At 41.4% G+C, this 18,913-nt stretch overlaps 1 protein-coding gene across 2 annotated transcripts in view; it reads left to right on the top strand.

The window, feature by feature from the left end:
* Positions 1-916: 916 nt before the first annotated feature.
* Positions 917-18,913, top strand: part of LOC120860228 (tyrosine-protein kinase JAK2-like) — a 119,062-nt gene continuing 101,065 nt past the window's right edge. For both annotated transcript variants that reach the window (XM_040236013.1, XM_040236012.1), the window contains exons 1-2: positions 917-1,551; positions 1,910-1,989. The gene's annotated coding sequence lies outside the window, so the exon portion shown is untranslated. The remainder of the gene's footprint in view (positions 1,552-1,909; positions 1,990-18,913) is intronic.

Below are 18,913 nucleotides of genomic sequence, written 5' to 3'. Positions count from 1 at the left end.
CTTTCAGATTGACAGAAGGCCCGACATAGCTGGATTACAGGCTCCTTCTTTGGCCTCACCTCTTACCGTTGTCCCTTCCTTTACTGTTCTTCAGCCACACTGACCTCTTTTCTGGTCTTTGAACTTGCCAAGCACATTCCCTTCTTAGGGTCTTTGCCTTTGCTAGTGTTTCTGCATGAAACTGTCTTTACAGATAGCCACAGGACTGGCTCATTCTCCTTCAGATCTCCACTCAAATGTTACTCTGGGAGGTCTTTCCTGGCCATTCTAACTGAAATAGCACACTGCCTCCCCACTTCCTGCTCCTTTACTTTTCCTAGTGGCAATTATACTCTGGCACATTATAAATGTAAGGCTATTTATTTATTTATTTTTGTCGCCTTATCAGAATACAAGCTCCAGTAGGGCAAGGGGTATGTGGGTTGTGTTCACATAGCATCTTTGGGGTCCTACCAAGAATGGCAAACAGTAGGTGCTCAGTAAATATTTGTTGACCCAATGAATGAGGCTCTTCGGGATGGTGGAAATTGTTTCTCGTTTGCCTGGCACTGCCGCCAGTCCGCAGGCATCTGGGCACCTCATCCCACCCTCATTTCTTTCCAGCAGAAGTGACTGATTGGAATCAGAGTCCCAGAACTGCGCTGGCACGAAACGGTGAGTTAGGAACGCGCTGCACCGAACGCTCGGCGCGACTTCCCTCGGCCTAGCGACCAGGCTAAGTCTCTTCTGCGGTGCCAGGTTGTGCGCAGGGGAGCCCCTTCACGGCCAGGCTGACTCACTCCCAGCCGCCTCCACGGCGGGCGGCGGCCACGCACACGCCCATCTGCGGAGGGCCCGGCCCAGCTCAAGCTCCCCGCCCGCTCACGCCCAGGGCCCACCGCGGGAATCTCCGCGCACGCCAGTTTGTTTCCCGAGAAGCCCAGGTTGTGTGTAGCCAGTCGTCGGCCGCCCCCGGCGCGCGTCGGTGAAAGCGCAGCCTGGGTGGAGCGGCGCACGCGCAGTCCGGGGGTGCGCGCCAGGCGCCGGCCCCGCACCGAGGCGGTCTCTGCAGTGAGCCAGACGCCAGACCGGAGGCCAACTGGGAGGCTGAGTCGGACGTAAATAGGACGTCCCAGCCAGTGTCGCCCGCGGCGCTGAGAAGACGGTGTGACTCCGGAGAGGGTGGAGACGACGACTGTGACGGGCTTCCCGGTTGCCCAAAGTGGGAGTGGTGTGGGTTGCAGGAAGGAGAGAGGAAGAGGAGCAGGAGCGGGCCGCAGCGGCCGACGCTAACGGCCTTCCTGAGCGCTGACAGGCTGGGCCCGCGTCCTGCTCGCTCCACAGTGCGCGCCGCCGCCTCGGGCCCTCGGCCCCTGGGTCCGGACTTGGTGGCAGAGCGTCGGCGCGGAGGGCTCCTATTGCAGCGCAGGGAAAGGCCAGATCTTCGCCGCCGAGGGATGTGAGTGAGGGCCGAACCCGCACGGGAGGGCCCGCGAGGTCTCAGCCTGGCGGACACTCGGACCTTTGCCTGTTCCAGGGGCTTCGCAGAGTGTGGCCAGCCGGAGGCACCGGGTAAGAGCAGTCCCCTCGGGCTTGGGGGCGCGTCCTCGTCGCCACATCCGTGCGGCGGGTGAGTGTTATTGCTGCCTGGGCTCCAGGTGGAGGGCAGCAGTGGTCTCTCTCCTCCTCTCCACCCCGATCTTCCCTTCCCCCCTGCTAGTGTCAGTAAACTCGGCAAGAAAATCCTCCCTTTTAGAAGGAAACCTCGGACGGAGTGTCTTGCTGTTGATATTTGCATCCTTATGTGCCTGATACTACTCCCCTTTACTTATCTCTCTTTAAAATTTTCTAGACATCTGAACAGCCTAGAAAAGAGCATCTATTTCCCCTGGATTTCTGCGGTAGTAACTGCCGCTTTTTTTTTTTTTAGGTTTCGGAAGCAGGCAAGGCAACAAGATGTGATCTGTTTCTCTTCTGCAGAAGAGGCCCTTCCAGCCCCTTTCCCCGAAGGTGGGTGAGCGATCCTGACTGCAGTCCTTTTTCTCTGCAGTGAAGACGAGGGTGTCTTGAGGTGTGAGTCCGTGCGTAGGAAGGTTGGAAGCGTGTGTCGACAGGCAGGGCTTATTGTTGCTTACTTCTTTGAAAATGGCAGTGCTGAACTTTGAATGTTGCCCTGGGAGGGTAATTTTGGGCTTTATTGTTCTTTAAGAAACAATATTTGTTATTTGTTTCTCTGCTGATTGTACATTGTTTTTCTTTGCAGAGAAAAACGTCATCCAATACCCTTTCTCCTCAAGCAACCAAAGATTCTTAATCTTTGAGGGAGGAACATTTTCAAGTAATAAGAGATACTTATTGAGAGGACACGTTAGCTGCTCTTGCTGGGGTTTCTGCTACCGCATAGAATGCTTCCTGGACAGTTTTATCTGCTTAAGTTTACTTTGTCGGTTGAATTTACCCATTTTGCTTTCCGGTGGTTATTAATCTGTCCGGAGGAACTCCTTTTTCTCTGAATGAAAGGACAGAGGCAGCTGAGTATGTCATAGGGGGAGGAGAAATGTGGAGGAGGAAACTGCAAGTGGGAATAAGTGATGACGATTGGTTTTGGTTTCATAATAGGTTTGTTGGGCTACTGCAGGTATTCTACTGTAACACCCAACAGATATTAAGTTGAATAATCAACCTTTTTCCTCCCTTTCCCTCCCCCCTTTACCACTTTGGGTATGAGAATCCCTTGCTCCTGTGTGCGCATATCTTTTAATATGTAAAACATATCTGCAAACTGGATGTGTCCAGCATTTGCCTTAACATGTGTTTACCTGTACAGGAAAACTACAGTACTTGCTAACTAGATAAGCATACAATGCTTGTTTCTTTCTCTGAGTGTCCTACGTTTGGAGTATTTAGCATGTTTTAGGAACCCGTTAAAGAAGAGTTTGCTTCATTTGCTGGTTTTTCCTAGTGATTTGAGACAGGTGTCTCAGGTATAGGAAGGGAACATGGTTTTCTTCTCTACTTCAAGTAGCTGTTGCTAAAAGATGAGATGCTTTTTAGACCAAATAGGGAAGGACCTTGACTTTGGGGTCAGATTGGGTTTGAATTCTGGTGTTCCTCCCTTTTAATAGTGTTATTTAAAATCTCTTTGAGCCTCACTTTCTTATAAGATTGTTGTGGAGATTGAATAAAGTTATGCATGCAAAGTAGTACATTGCTTGGCTACTGTGAAAGTCATGGCTATTCTCTTGACTGGGTAGGCAAAGAAAGGATGTTAGAGAAGGGCAGGATGACTGCATAAGGTGATCTGCCAGTGACCAGTGTTTCTTCCTTTTTAGTCTAAGGAGAAAAAGGACTTTTATATCTTGAACTGGTTAAGGGGTCTTAGAGCCTTTTTATGGGAAGGTTTGACCCATATCCTCTCTTCTCACCCCCCTGCCCCCCTGCATTTGTGCTGCCTCTACCTACTGTTGTGCTGCCCTCTTGCGGTTAACCACGCTAATAAGAATTTTCTTTTGCTCACTCCCATTTTTTTTTTTTTTCTTTTCTTTTTAGGCCCCTTCCTTTGCTCCCAGTTACTCAAACTGGGTGCTGGGGTGCCCCCGGGTGCCATTGAACTCAGGTTTGAACTGATAATTTGAGGTAGTTCACAGTTTCAACATTAGACTGACACATTCCTTTCTACAATGTCATGTTTTCGCAAAGCTGTATTTTTAAAGGTTGATCTGATAAAAAGCAACTACTGTATGAAACAGAATACTGGAATGTGATGTTGTCAAATTTGATTCCAAGCTTGAGAATTTGTACAGTGCCCAACAAACACTAAATTATAAGGACATTAATACTTACGTGGTTTGAAACCACCCCCACTTAAGTATTTCTTTTGGTCTGGGGGTGCTATGAAAAAATTACTAAGTCTAAGGATTCCCTAAATGGAGAAAGTTTGGAAGCCGTAGCCTTAGGTTTTGGTTGGCTTTCTGATAAAAAAAAAAAAATTTAATGGAAAAACTGCATTTTTAAATGTTGGTCACTAATTGATTCCCTTCCCCACCAAAGTTATTGGTACAATTATTGATACAAAGTTAGTACCAGCTGATCACGGCTTCCTATGTTTACTCTCTTATTTAATATCTTTATAGCTACTATCTAGTTCCTTTATTTTACACTGATCCTATTGCTTGTCATTCTGATTACTTTCTGGCTTTTCCAGTACTGGTTTTCTATTAGTATTTTTGACCATCTCCTTAAACTTAACTTTGCCCCAAATGAAAATCATCTTTTTATACCCCTTTGTAATTTCCTTCTCTCTGTTGTCCATACAGGCTTTAAATTAGACATACTCTTTAAACTGCCTCTTTCGTTTATCTTACATACTAATCCATTCACCATGTCCTATTCATATTTCTTTTGTCATCCATACCTTTGCTTCTCCCACTTTTACTACCTAAATCCCAGGACTCATCGTCAGCCTAGAATATTGGAAGTCATATCAACCCCTTTGAATCCAGCATCTCTTCCTTCTATAAATACCACTCTGATACTCCTTTTTGTGGCACTCTCTTGCTCCCAAATCCTCAGTGGCCTCCTACATTCCACCTATTAAGTTGAACTTCTTTTTCCTGGCTTTAAAAATATTCTGTCATCAGTCCCTGCCCTGTTTATTGAGTTTTGTCTAAGGACCTTTGGCAAGCATCCTCTGCTCTTGTATTGCAACTGTGTCTCATACTTCCTAATAACAGGTAAGCTTATTCTGTTTTTTAACTTTCACACGTTTTCCGTCCTTCTTCCAGTAAGTCCGTTCTACACCCTACTGCACGAGTCACTAGGTGTGGAATAACTGAGCAGAGCCTCAGTCTCCTCATCTGAAAACAGAATTTTACTTTTTCTGTAAGCTTGTAGTGAGAATTAAGAGAGTTGATACATGAAAAGCCCTCAGGAATAGGGCCTGGCACATTAAGGACTTGCAGACATAAAGTAAACTCCTTTAACAATAAACTATTGTCATGATTATATAATGCTCTGAATATAATAAGCTATTATTACAACAATTTATTACCACTACTACTAAGTTAAAAGTTCCACTTCATTCATGAAACTGTTTCTCACTAATTATTGTTTTTTCCTCTCTTACAGTTCTATAGTTCTTTTAGTCTTAGCATATCATCACATAGTTTAATTATATATCATATTTTGGTTGTTTGATAATTATTTCTCTGTTAGCCACATCTTTTCAAGTTGATTGTGTATGCATTGAGAAACAGGATTTAGATTAAACCCACACACATACAAACCCACAATGCTGAGTACATGGGGAACATTCAAGAAATGCTGTGTATTAAAAAGGAATTTTAGGCCATTACCAGACAAATATTTATTCATATCTACAACGTAAAGGTACTTTGCCATATATCCAAAAGAGATGCAGAAACATGTAAAGCAGGTTCTTTTCCTTGAGGACTTGTAATGTAATAGGGGAGATAGGCAAATAATAAAAGTTATAAATCTCTGATACCATATAAAGTTGAAGTGAGCAGACAAAGATCCAGAGAAGAGGTAGAATCAAAACTGGGCGGAATTTGATTTTACAGAAGAGGAAGGAACTTGTATAGGAAGTAAAGGCAAAGTAAGCAGGACAGGATCAGAGAACAGTACATAACAAGTTGACTGAAGTGAAGGTTTCTGTGGGAGAGTACTAAGAAACCAGGTGAAAATGTTTGGGATTAGATGGATAGATGTCTTTAAGTGCAGGGTTAGAATAATGTACTTTGATTCATAGGTAATAGGCAAGCTTTAAAGGTTTCACAATGAGAAAGAACTTGCTTTAAAAAAGTATTTTAAGAAAATTGCAGTGGCACCAGAGCTGGGTAGAGTATGAGTTGGAAAGAGAAGTCATAGACCTAGGAAAATCACCTAGGCCTGAGGTAATGAGGATTTGAATTTAGTAAAAATAAGACTGGACAGATGTCACACAAGACTTCGTTCTGGACTGGATAAGAAAGAAAGATGTAGTGGGGGGAAGGAGAGGAGTAATCAGAAATGACTGAAGTTTTGATCCGCAGTGACAAGAAATTAGAGTGTTGAAACTCTTAAGATATATGAGAACATGTGCATTAGGAAACCTAGAAAGGTTTAAAAATATGGCAAAAGTTACTCATTTAGTTGGTGACAAAAAAAAGAACAAGGGTTTAATTAATGACTGTACTGACAGAAATAGGTATGAAATATTAGCTAGTTGAAGGGGTACAGACATCTGGGCTTGTAGTTTGGATTTGTTGAGTTTGAGGTGACAGTGAGATAAGCAAGTTCCCTTGTAGCTCAGTCGGTAAAGAGTTTGCCTGCAGTGCAGGAGACCCGGGTTTGATCCCTGGGTTGGGAAGATCCCCTGGAGAAGGAAATGGCAACCCACTCCAGTATCCTTGCCTGGAAAATCTCATGGACAGAGGAACCTGGTGGATTGCAGTGCATGGGGTCACAAAGAGTAGGGCACTACTGAGCGACTAACACACACACAACATATCACCAGACTGTGGGACAATGTGAATAGAACTTAGTAAAGAAATTTAAGGCTGAAATTGTTGTGCTTAGAGAGAAAGGCAGGGGATCTGAGGTTGAGCCTTGGAAAGTGTGCATAATTGGAGAGTGAGTGAAAGAAGAGGAATTGGCGAAGGCAACAAGGACAGCAGTTAATATGAGAGGCAAGTGAGGGGGAAGGCTGAGAAGGTGGGAGTGGCTATCAAGGTGATCATGGTTGATCACTGCCAAAAAGTGAGAAGAATCAGAATTGAAAAAGGTCTTATAAATGTTTACTGGTGTTTTTCCTAATATAAAACCTAGAAAAGCAGAAGAAAGAAGAAAATTGCTTATGGTTTTCCCATCCATAATTAACCACTGCTATTATTTTGTTCTCTCTAGTATAACAACCTTTGAGTTTGATTTTGATTGATTGTCGGAGACTTTTTTTCAAAGCTTTCCATCCCTGGGACTAATGATGAGAATTTTAGACATAATAAAGACCAGAAGGTATTTTTTGAAAGAGCGTTTGTCATTTATTTGTGTCCTCTCATATCGTACTACATAGGCGCCCATATTATGGGCATTAGCCCTGCATTTGTATTATTTGAATGAGTGGACATTAAGTGGTTAGCATTAAGATATTTAGTGGTCTGTCAGGGTAGACAAATGACTGTTGATGCAGTTGTATTGGTAAGATCTGAATAAAATGATAAGGGTATTAATTGCTAAAAGGAAAGAGAAATTCTTATAGGTAACTTAGAATACTGAAGGTAGCAAATTTTAGGAGTACTCGGATTAAGAGAATTGGAAAGGGTAAAAGGAAGTGTTATCTGTTTTTGAAACCTGTATGATGTAGCTACCCTGGAGGTGACTGAGATAGAGATAGTCCGTGGGCTGTTTGTTTTGCTTGAATGCATATTTTTATCTTCCCAAGAACATTCTTCTGCCTTCTTTGTTGATATCAGTCCTCGAGAATAGAGCATTCATTATTGATTACTAAATTATTTTAGTTTAATAAATTCTGATTATGAAATATAATTCCACTAGGTAATATTTTTATAATATAAAAGGTAGTATAATGTGAGAAAATATACTGTTTTGGAAATCGAGATGAAAGACTGAGTGCTGTTAATATGGTGTGTGACTTTGAGCAAATCACATAATCAGTGAGTCTTGTTTTCTTCACTTAGAAAATGAGGGAGTTTTTAAAAAATTTAAGTTTAAGAGATAAATGGCTTAAATGTTTGTAACAGAAAAACAGCAGCCCTTTGCCTCTACCCACTTCTCTCCCCATCTCTCGTTCATGTTTGTCAGGAAACCACTTACAAATCTTACAAGAGTGTCTTCTGGTACTTACCTCTATTTCCTAAATAACACAATCTGCCATCAGGAGACCCTCTCCTCCAGTTCTGCATCTGCGTCTATACTCTGCCCTTTCCCCCACTTTACAATGTATGTGCTGTTCAGTGTCCCAAGTAAGACTTCATCTGTTTGGGTAGAAGAACCCATCCCCTTTTACCTTCAAGGACTTTACCATTGTGTTTCTTTCTCTTTTTCTTGCATTCTCCATTTTTTCATCTACTGGATCATTTCCATTAGTATGTATTTTTGTTGCTATTGCTATGACAAACCCATCTGAAAACTTAGTGAAATAAAATAGCTGCTTTATTAGACTCAGATGTTTTGAGTCAGTACTTAAGATCAGGCACATCAGGGATGGCTTGTTACTACCCTTCAGTGTCTAGGACATCAGTTGGGAAGAGCTGCTGGCAGGGGTAATGTGAAGGCAGAGGACTAGAATCATCTGGAGGTATCTTCACTCACATGACTGCAAGTTGACACTGGCTGTTTGACTTGAGATCTCACCTCAGGCTCTTCACTGGAGCACGTATCAATACATGTGGCTTGGACTTCCCTTAAAACATCAGGGACTCAGGATACTTGGCTCTCTTACATGATGAGTCAGGGTTTAAAAGTGAGTGTTTCAGTGAACATGGCGAAGGTAGGGTGAAGAATAGATTCTGTTAATCATGTTACTGAACTAGATTCATTTGCCTGATGTGCAGCAAGACACATGCTGAGATGGTAAGTTTGCAGCAGAGAAAATGTTTACTCACAGGGCACAGCTAAGTGAGAAAACTGGAGAACAGATCTCAAATTTGTCTCCCTAAAGGTGAAGGTTTTGAGATATTTAAGGAATAAAGGAGCAGGGTGGTTTGAGGCATGGGGAAGGGTGATTGGATGCAGGAAAAAGGTATATTGATTGAAGTTCTCCAAGGATCTGAACTACATGCTTCTTCATGGGGTGCATGTTCTGAAATTGGTGGCATTAGCATGATCTGAGGGTCGAGTTTTTGGCCTTCTGACATAAAAAGGTGATCCATTGGATACTCAGGTAGGCCTAGTTGAATAAGATTGGTGGTCTCAGCTGGTTTGAGCTGGTCAAGATCTAGCTCTGAGTTCCTGAAAAACAACTTAAGCAACCAAATTATTATAGTGATTCATATATCAAAGGTGTTATCTATGAGAAAGCTATTGGGAGTTTAGACATATTGTTTGGCTAGTGACTGTTAGCTATATGGAATCTTAAAAAAATTTACTTAGTTATTTTTGACTGTGCTGGATCTTTGTTGCTTTATGCGGGCTTTCTCTAGTTTCATTGAGTGGGCTACTCTCCAGCTGCAGTGTACGGACTTCTCATTGCAGTGGCTTCTTTTGTTGCAGAGCATGGGCTCTGCTGCACATAGAGTTCAGTAATTGTGGAATGTGGGCTCAGTAGTTGCAGCTTATGGGCTCTGGAGCATGTGCTCAGTAGCTGTGATGCACAGGCTTAGCTGCCCCACCGCATGTGGAATTTTCCCGAACGAGGGGTCGAACCGGTGTCCCTTACACAGAAAGGTGGATTCTTAACCACTGGACCACCAGGGAAGTCCTCGAGTTTATTTTTGTGTATGGTATTATGATGTGTTCTAATTTCATCATTTTACATGTAGCTGTTCAGTTTTCCCAGACCACTTATTGAAGAAACTGTCTTCTCCATTGTGTATTCTTGCCTCCTTTGTCATAGATTAGGTGACAGTAAGTGTGTGTCACCTGGTAGATATTTTGTCAGTGTCCCTTTTATGCTGTGAACTGCATATATTCCTGGAGAAGGAAATGGCAACCCACTCCAGTACTCTTGCCTGGAAAATCCCCTGGACAGAGGGGCCTGGCAGGCTACAGTCCATGGGGTCACAAACAGTTGGACACAACTGAGTGACTAAACCACTGCGTATGTTATTAAGGATAAGTCAGTGGACATCATCTTTAATATCATGGTATTCTCTTGACTAAGTATACTAAGGATCCAGATGTAAAGACAGGTATAACGTGGCAGTGAAATAAAGGCATATACTCATTGCAGAGATTGTTTCTTAGGAACAGTTACAATAACTTTAAAGTAATTTTTAGATTTTGTTATGCCTTTTAAGAGTTTCCTTTAAAAAAAAATTTTTTTTCAAGCATGCTTCATTGTGGTCAGTTTTTATAAATGTTCCATACATGCTCAAAAAATATATTTTAAGTGGAAAGTTGTAATATATTTGTCATTTTCTAGTGGATTGTTTGTCTTTTATCAGTTTATGGAGCTCTTTGTGTATTAGAGATATTCTTTGATAAACAAATTGGAAATATTTCCCTCAGTCTGTTTGTCTTTTGATTTTGTTTATGGTCCCCTTTCTCTAGAGAAATTGAAAATTTAATATAATGAATCTTTTTCTTTATTGTGGAGGTAGAAAAATGACTAAAGTGTCATTAATGAATATAAAGGGGCTTGTTATGGAATATAGTAGGGAGAAGTGGAGATTATGGGGAACTGCCTGTCCTGCCTAAGGCATTGAAATTGAAATGAGAATAAGAAAACTGCTTTATTAGTCAAGGAAAATAGGGACTCAGACACTCAATTTGTGTGACTTTTGTTAAATGGATTTTGAGTTTTCCATTTTGTGTAAGAAAAGTTTTTCCATTCCAGGTAAAAGTCCTCTCAAAGATTCTTCCAGTATTTTTATTGTTTTGTTTTTTACATTAAAAATTAAATTCATATGTAATTTATTATTTATTTTTGGTTGCACTGGATTTCCATTGCTATGCGTGGACTTTCTCTCGTTCCAGTGAACAGGGAAATCCCATGGACAGAGAAGCCTGGCAGGTTATTGTCACAGGGTCACAAAGAGTTGGACACAACTTAGTTACTAGACAACAACAATATATTTGTAGCATATTTTCTCCAGTTGTACTGTCAGTTATGCCAGTGCTTTTTATAAAAACTAAATATCCTTTTCTATTGCATAGCAATGTCATCAGATTACACTATATACTTAGATTTATTTCTGGATGCTCTTTTGGTTCACTGATCTGTCTAGCATATACCAGTACTATTTTGGCTAGAGTTATTTTATATATTCTTTTCCATTATGGTTTATCACACTGTATTCAGTATAATTCCCTGTGCTATACTTTAGGACTTTGTTTTTTAATCCATTCTAAATGTAATATTTTACATCTACCATCCCCAAACTCTTAGTCTATCACTCTCTCTTCACTCCTGCCTGTTGGCAACCACACATCTGTTCTCTATATCTGTTAGTCTGTTTGGTAGTTGGTTCACTTGAGCCATATTTTAGATTCAACATGTGATACCATATGCTATTGATATTTGTCTTTCTCTTTCTGGCTTACTTCACTTAGCACGATAATCTCTAGTTTTATCCGTGTTAGTGCAAATGGCATTATTTAGTTCTTTTTATGGCTGAGTAGTATTCCACTGAATATACGTACTGCATCTTCTTTATCCATTCATCCTTTGATGGACAACCTAAATGGTTGTTTCCATGTTTTGGCTGTTGTGAACAGTGCTGCTGTGAATATATGGGTGCATGTACTTTTAAAAAATAAATATGGAACATTTAATCATTTTTTAAATTATTTAGTTATTTTTGACTGTTCTGGGTCTTTGTTGTGGTGTGCAGGCTTTCTCTAGTTGCAGCGAGCAGTGGATACTCTCTAGTTGTGGTGCACAAGCTTCTCGTTGCAGTGGCTTCTCTCGTTGTGGAACATGGACTGTGAAGTGCTCAGGCTTCAGGAGTTGTGGCTTGTAGGCCCTAGAAAGAGGGCTTGGTAATTGTGGCACATAGGCTTAGTTGCTCCATAGCATTTGGGATCCTCCTGGACTAGGAATTGAAGCAGGGTCCCCTGCTTTGCTAGGCAGACTTGTGACCACTGGACCACCATAGAGGCCTCTGCATTTATTTTTTTGAATTATAGTTTTGTCCGGGTATAATGCCAGGAGTGGAATTGCTGGGTTATATGATCATACTGTTTTTAGTTTGCTGAGGAACTCTCATACTGGTTTTCATCGTGGCTGTGCCAGCTTACTTTCCCACCAACAGTGTAGGAGGATTCCCTTTTCTCCAGCTCCTCTCCAGCATTTGTTATTTGTAGACTTTTTAATGATGGCCATTCTGACTGGTGTGATGTGGTACCTCATTGTAGTTTTGATTTGCATTTCTGTAATAATTAGTGATGTTGAGCATCTTTTCATGTGCCTACTGGCCATCTGTGGGACATACACATCTTTATATGATGGGATTCTTGTTACTGTTAAGATACTGTTACTGTTAAGATACTGTTCTTCTTCATTAATCCAGAGAGAGGGTTATTTTATACTATTACAGCATTTATAAGTGTATTTCAAATAAAGAGTCTATAAATGCACAAGTAAAGAAATATCAGTAAATAGCCAGTGAATTTTTGTGTACCATCTTGGTTTAATGTATCAATTTCACAGGCTTCCCGGGTGACTCAGTGGTAGAGAACCCACCTGCCAATGCAGGAGACATGGGTTTGATCCCTGGTCCTGGAAGCTCTCCTGGAGAAGAGAATGGCAATCCACTTGAGTTTTCTTGCCTGGGAAATCCCATGGACAGAGAAGCCTGGCAGGCTACCATCAGTGAGTTCCCAAAAGAATCAGGCGACTGATTGACAGCATCAATTTCACAGAGGATCTTTTTCTCTAGCAAACACTTGTAAGTTTTGGATAATGTAAGTATAGAGCAGTTCCCCTCCCTCAACCAAATTACTTTGGTTTTAAAGCATTAAAATCCTTTCTGTTTACAAAATTTAGCCTGAGGCTTTAGACTAAATGTGCCACTCTTGATCAGTGATGCTTTTAAGGAAAAATCTTGATTAAAAGGGGAAAATGTGAAATAAAAAAACTTCAGCTAAAATTGGGACAGGGCTGTATGGGAAACTCTCAGGGCCTACCATGCATATACCCAGGTAAACTGAAAATTGTATGCTTCCGTTATTGACACGAAGGGAGTTTCCCAGGTGGTGCAGTTGGTAAAGAATCCACCTTCTAAGTGAAGGAGATGCAAGAGACATGGGCTCGATTCCTGGGTTGGGAAGATCCTCTGGAGAAGGAAATGACAACTCACTCCAGTATTCTTGCCTGGAAAATTCCACGGACAGAGAAGCTTTGCAGGCTATAGCCCATGAGGTCACAAAGAGCTGGACATGACTAAGCACGCACACATGCTATTATTTATACCATTATAACTCCAAAGACGTAACCTATTTTAATGTAACCAATGACCTTAAGCTAGCTTTCATTTACCAAAATTTAATCCTGTTGAATAGATCATGTGAACTTCAAAAGCATTTTGGGTTATGTTCTATGATATTTCTTTAATTAAGTGGTTATTTGTTTTTAAACAAATTAAATAGAACTCTTTTACAAACAAATTTTAACAATACCATCTGAAGGTAGAAAAGAAAACAAAACCCTCATGTCTACAACACCTATATATACACATGAACACTCAGATAGATGCAAACAGGAACTGTTTGATTTAAAATTTTAGCCATATGCTGATACAAACCCAGAAGAATAATAGATTCAAAATGTATTTGTGTCCTATAAGGGTCTTTTTAGAGCTGTTTTTGGAGTCAGTTTATTTTTTAGAAGCTTCTGCATGCCAATCAAAAAATGCTTTTTATTGTCTCACAAGAGGTTTGGAATCCTCTCTTTAGGTGGACTTATTTAAAACAAATGTTTCCCCTTTGAATGGGAAGGGTCACCTAACAAAAGGAAACAGAAAGCAAGTTTTCTCCTAGGTTTAGAGTGTATGTCTGTTACCAGAAATCTAGGGCAGTTGTTATTTAACACTTTTCTTCTAAATATTTATCTGCTCAAGTTAACTTTGAAACAGTAATTAGGATTATAGCATTTGAATCTTCAGAGGGTCCAATTTTAAAGGGGTAGGTTTTTGCAGAGGAAGAAAGAGGCATGGAGGTGGGGCCTGAGCACAGAATGGCTGCTGGGATATAGTCTGAGACAAATGGGTGATCAGGGAAGACACACGATGGCTCCTGAGACAAAGAAGTTGGGGGAGGGTGAGGCGCAGGAAGCTTCAGAAGCCATTTTGTTCTTTTCTAGTTTTTTTTTTGTTGTTCTTTCATCCAATTTAGAAATGTTATCTTACAAAGTGGAAATTTTAGAGTTTTGTGTACATTTGAATTTGTTTTGTTTAATTATAGAACTGTAGTCCTCCACTTTAATCTTAAGCAAAACAAGTTTGGGGAGATTGAAAATTCCCCAAAGAGCCCATTGTAATTCTGATTACCTGTAGTTTGTTCAGGTCATTTAGTTAAAAGTGCACATGCTGGGGTCCATGGTTTTTAAACATGAAACTGTCCAGAGTCCTGAAAGGTGGGCTCTGCTTAGAACATTTAGACGACCAGAATCTGCCCCCCTCCAAAACCTCTTACTACTACACACTGTAGAAAGCAACTGAGTACTCTCCAAAGTCAGAGCCTCAAACCTGAAAGGACCAAGCCTTTCCAGATACTGAGTTAAGTCAGAAAGCTCAAAATGCAAAAAGAGCAGAACTTGGAACCTGAGAGGACACTTACTTAGCAAACTTTGATGCGTGAAACGGGGCTCTCAAAGCCGATGCACTGGGACAACCCAGAGGGATTGGATGGGGAAGGAGGTGGAATGGGGGGTTTGGGACAGAGGGACGCATGGACACCAGTGGCTGATTCATGTCAATGTATGACAAAAACCATCACAGTATTGTAAAGTAGTTAGCCTCCAATTAAATTAAATTAATTAAAAGAAAAACAAAAACTGGCAGTAGCTCATGGAAGTGATGAGCACAAGGGGCTTGGTGTTGGTACCTTGCTTGATTCCGGGATTCATTGTCTCAGCGTTCACCTGCTTTGGGTCCCACTTCTGACACCGAAAATGTCAGCTTTAATTATACAATTGCCATTTACTTTACCAGCAAAGTTGGTTTATTTGGAAAGAGCCAAAGGAATTGCAGTTTTTGAAATGCAAGCTATGGTGAACCATGGGCAAATTTAGATAACAAAGAAGGGGAGCTTACTTTTATAAGGAAAAAGGGGAACTTTTTGGAGGGACTCTGTTAACCAAAGAGTCTATTGGCAGGAGCTGGGAATTCAGAGTAGGGCAGATTCTCATTGGTGGGCATCTGTAGTGTGATTTGCTGAGCTGTCATGGAGCAGAGAGAAGTTTTCTTCTTCCCTCTGGTTAGTAAAGTAGAGGCACCTTCCTGTTAGAAATGTAGGTATGTCTTTTCCTGCTTGGAGCAATGGATGATGCATGGTAGCGCCTGAGAGCGCCCTCTACAGGCTGTCCCTACTCCAAATTTAGCTGAGATTTCTTTAGTTAATTATACACTTAATGTAGTCTTTGCCCTTTCATGGATCACAGCCTTCTCCTGGCAAAGGGGTTTGCTTACCTCAGTGAAGCTATGAGCCATGCCACACAGAGCCGCCCAAGGTGGGCAGGTCATAGTGAAGAGCTCTGACAAAACATGTCCCTCCTCCCACTGGAGGAGGGAACAGCAAACCACTCCAGTATTCTTGCTGTGAGAACCTTGTGAACAGTGTGAAAAGGCAAAAGAAGACACGACACCGGAAAATGAGCCTCCCAGGTCGGATGGTGTCCAGTATGCTACTGGACAAGAGTGGAGGGCAATTACTGATAGCTACAAAAAAAAAAAAGTGAAAGAGGAGAGTGAAAAGGTTGCCTTAAAGCTCAACATTCAGAAACCTAAGATCATGGCATCCGGTCCCATCACTTCATGGCAAATAGATGGGGAAGCAGTGGAAACAGTGTCAGACTTTATTTTTGAGGGCTCCAAAATCACTGCAGATGGTGATTGCAGCCATGAAATTAAAAGACGCTTACTCCTTGGAAGGAAAGTTATGATCAACCTAGATAACATACATTACTTTGCCAACAAAGGTCCATCTAGTCAAGGCTATGGTTTTTCCAGTGGTCATGTATGGATGTGAGAGTTGGACTGTGAAGAAAGCTGAGCGCCAAAGAATTGATGCTTTTGAACTGTGGTGTTGGAGAAGACTCTTGAGAGTCCCTTGGACTACAAGGAGATCCAACCAGTCCACCCTAAAGGAGATCCGTCCTGGGTGTTCATTGGAAGGACTGATGTTGAAGCTGAAATTCCAATACTTTGGCCACCTCATGTGAAGAGTTGACTCATTGGAAAAGACTCTGATGCTGGGAGGGATTGGGAGCAGGAGGAAAAGGGGATGACAGAGGATTAGATGGCTGGATGGCATCACCAACTCGATGGACGTGAGTCTGAGTGAACTCCGGGAGTTGGTGATGGACAGGGAGGCCTGGCGTGCTGTGATTCATGGGGTCGCAAAGAGTCCGACATGACTGAGCGACTGAACTGAACTGACAAAAATAATGAAGTGATTGGGCCAAAGCAGAAATGACAGTCAGTTGTGGATGTGTCTGGTGGTGAGAGTAAAATGCAATGCTATAAAGAACAATATTACATAGGACCTGGAAACTTAGGTCCATGAATCAAGATAAATTAGATGTGATCAAGCAGGAGATGGCAAGAGTGAACATTACCCTCTTAGGAACCAGTGAACTAAAATGGACGGGAATGGGTGAATTTAACTCAGCTAGCTATTATGTCTACTACTGTGGGCCAGAATTCCGTAGAAGAAATGGAGTATCCCTCATAGTGAACAAAGGAGTCCGAAATGCAGTATTTGGATGCAGTCTTAAAAATGACAGAATGATCTTGGTTCATTTTCAAGGCAAACCGTTCAACATTACAGTAATCCTTGTCTGTGTTCTAAGCATCAATGCCAAAAAAGCTGAAGTTGAACAGTTCTGTGAAGACCTACAACACCTTCTAGAACTAACATAAAAAAAGATGTCCTTTTTATCATAGGGGACTGGAATGCAAAAGTCAAGAAATACCTGGAGTAACAGGCAAGGTTGGCCTAGAAGTACACAGTGAAGCAGGGCAAAGGCTAACAGAGTTTTGCCAAGAGAATGCACTGGTCATAGCAAATGCCCTCTTCCAACAACACAAGAGAAGACTACACGTGGACTTTCCAAATGGTCAATACTGAAATCCAATTGATTATATTCTTTCTAACTAAAGATGAAGAACCACTATACATTCAGCAAAAACAAGACCTGGAGCTGACTATGGCTCAGATCTTGAGTTCCTTACTGTAAAATTCAGGCTTAAATTGAAGAAAGTAGGGAAAACCACTAAGCCATTCAGGTATGACCTAAGTCAAATCCCTTATGGTTATACAGTAGAGGTGATGAACAGATTCAAGGGATTAGACCTGGTAGGCAGAGTATCTTATAGACAAGGTTCGTAACATTGTACAGGAGGCAGTGACCAAAACCATCCCAAAGAAAAAGAAATGCAAGAAGACAAAGTGGTTGTCTGAGGAGGCCTTACAGATAACCTGAGGAAGGAAGAGAAATGAAAGGCACGGGTGAAAGGGAAAGATACACCCAAGTGAATGAAGAGTTCCAGAGAACAGCAAGGAGAGATAAGAAAGCCTTCTTAAGTGAACAATGCAAAAAAGTAGAGGATAACAATAGAATGGGACAGACTAGAGATCTCTTCAAGAAAACTGGAGCTATCATAGGACTATTTCATGCAAGGTTGGTCACTATAAAGGACAGAAACGGTAAGGACCTAATGAAGCAGAAGAGATTAAGAAGACATGGCAAGAATACATAGAACAGCTGTACAAAAAGATCATTATGGCCTGGATAACCACGATGGTGTGGCCACTCATCTAGAGCCAGACATCCTGGAGTGTGAGGTCAAGTGGGCCTTAGGTAACATTACTGCAAACAAAGCTAGTGGAGATGACGGAATTCCAGCTGAGCTATTTAAAATCCTAAAAGATGGTGCTGTTAAAGTGTCAGCAGATTTGGAAAACTCAGCAGTGGCCACAGGACTGGAAAAGGTCAGTTTCCTTCCAGTCCCAGTGAAAGGCAATGCCAAAGAATGCTCACACTACTGTACAGTTGTGCTCATTTTACATGCTAGTAAGGTTATGCTTGAAATCCTTCAAGCTAGGCTTCAGCAGTATGTGAACTGAGAACTCCCAGATGTACAAGCTGGGTTTAGAAAAGACAGACAAACAAATGATCAAATGCCAGCATTTGTTGGATCATGGAGAAAGCCAGAGAAATCAGAAAAACAACTACTTTTGCTCCATTGACTACACTTAAGCCTTTGACTGTGGATCACAACAAACTCTGAAAAATTCTTAAAGAGATGGAAATACAAGACCCCTGTATCTGTCTCCTGAGAAATCTGTCTGTGGGTCAAAAGCAACATTTAGAACTGGACATGAAACAACTGATAGGTTCATAATTGGAAAAGGACTATGACAAGGCTGTATATTGTCACGTTGCTTATACTTCTCTGTATGTTATGTGAAATGTCAGGCTGGATGTGTCACAAGCTGGAATCAATATTGCTAGGAGAAATATCAACAATTCCAGATATGCAGATAATTCCACTTTAATGGCAGAAAGTGAAGAGGAACTAAAGAGCCTCTTGATGGGGGTGAAAGAGCAGAGTGAAAAAGCTGGCTTAAAACTCAACATTCAAAAAACTAAGATCATGGCATCCAGTCCCATAACTTCATAGCAAATAGAAGGGCAAAAAGTGACAGATTTTATTTTCTTAGATTCCAGAATCACCACAGATGGTGACTGCAGCCATGAAATTAAAAGTCACTCTTTGGAAAGGAAGCTATGACAAACTTATTAAAAAGCAGAGACATTATTTTTCTGACAAAGGCTTGTATAGTCGAAGCTATGGTTTTTCCAGTAGTCATGTATGGATGTGAGAGTTGGACCATAAAGAAGGCTGAGCGCCAAAGAATTGATGCTTTCAAATTGCTGGAGAAGAGCTCTTGAGAGTCCCTTGGACAACAAGGAGATCAGTCAATCATAAGGGAAAACAACCATGATTAATCATTGGAATGACTCATGCTGAAGCTCCAATACTTTGGCCACCTAATGCAAAAAGAGGATTTATTGAAAAGACCCTGATGT

The sequence above is a fragment of the Oryx dammah genome, unplaced genomic scaffold (genome assembly GCF_014754425.2).
Source record: "Oryx dammah isolate SB20612 unplaced genomic scaffold, SCBI_Odam_1.1 HiC_scaffold_11050, whole genome shotgun sequence".
Classification (NCBI taxonomy): domain Eukaryota; kingdom Metazoa; phylum Chordata; class Mammalia; order Artiodactyla; family Bovidae; genus Oryx; species Oryx dammah.
This window is presented reverse-complemented; position numbering and strand designations above follow the sequence as displayed.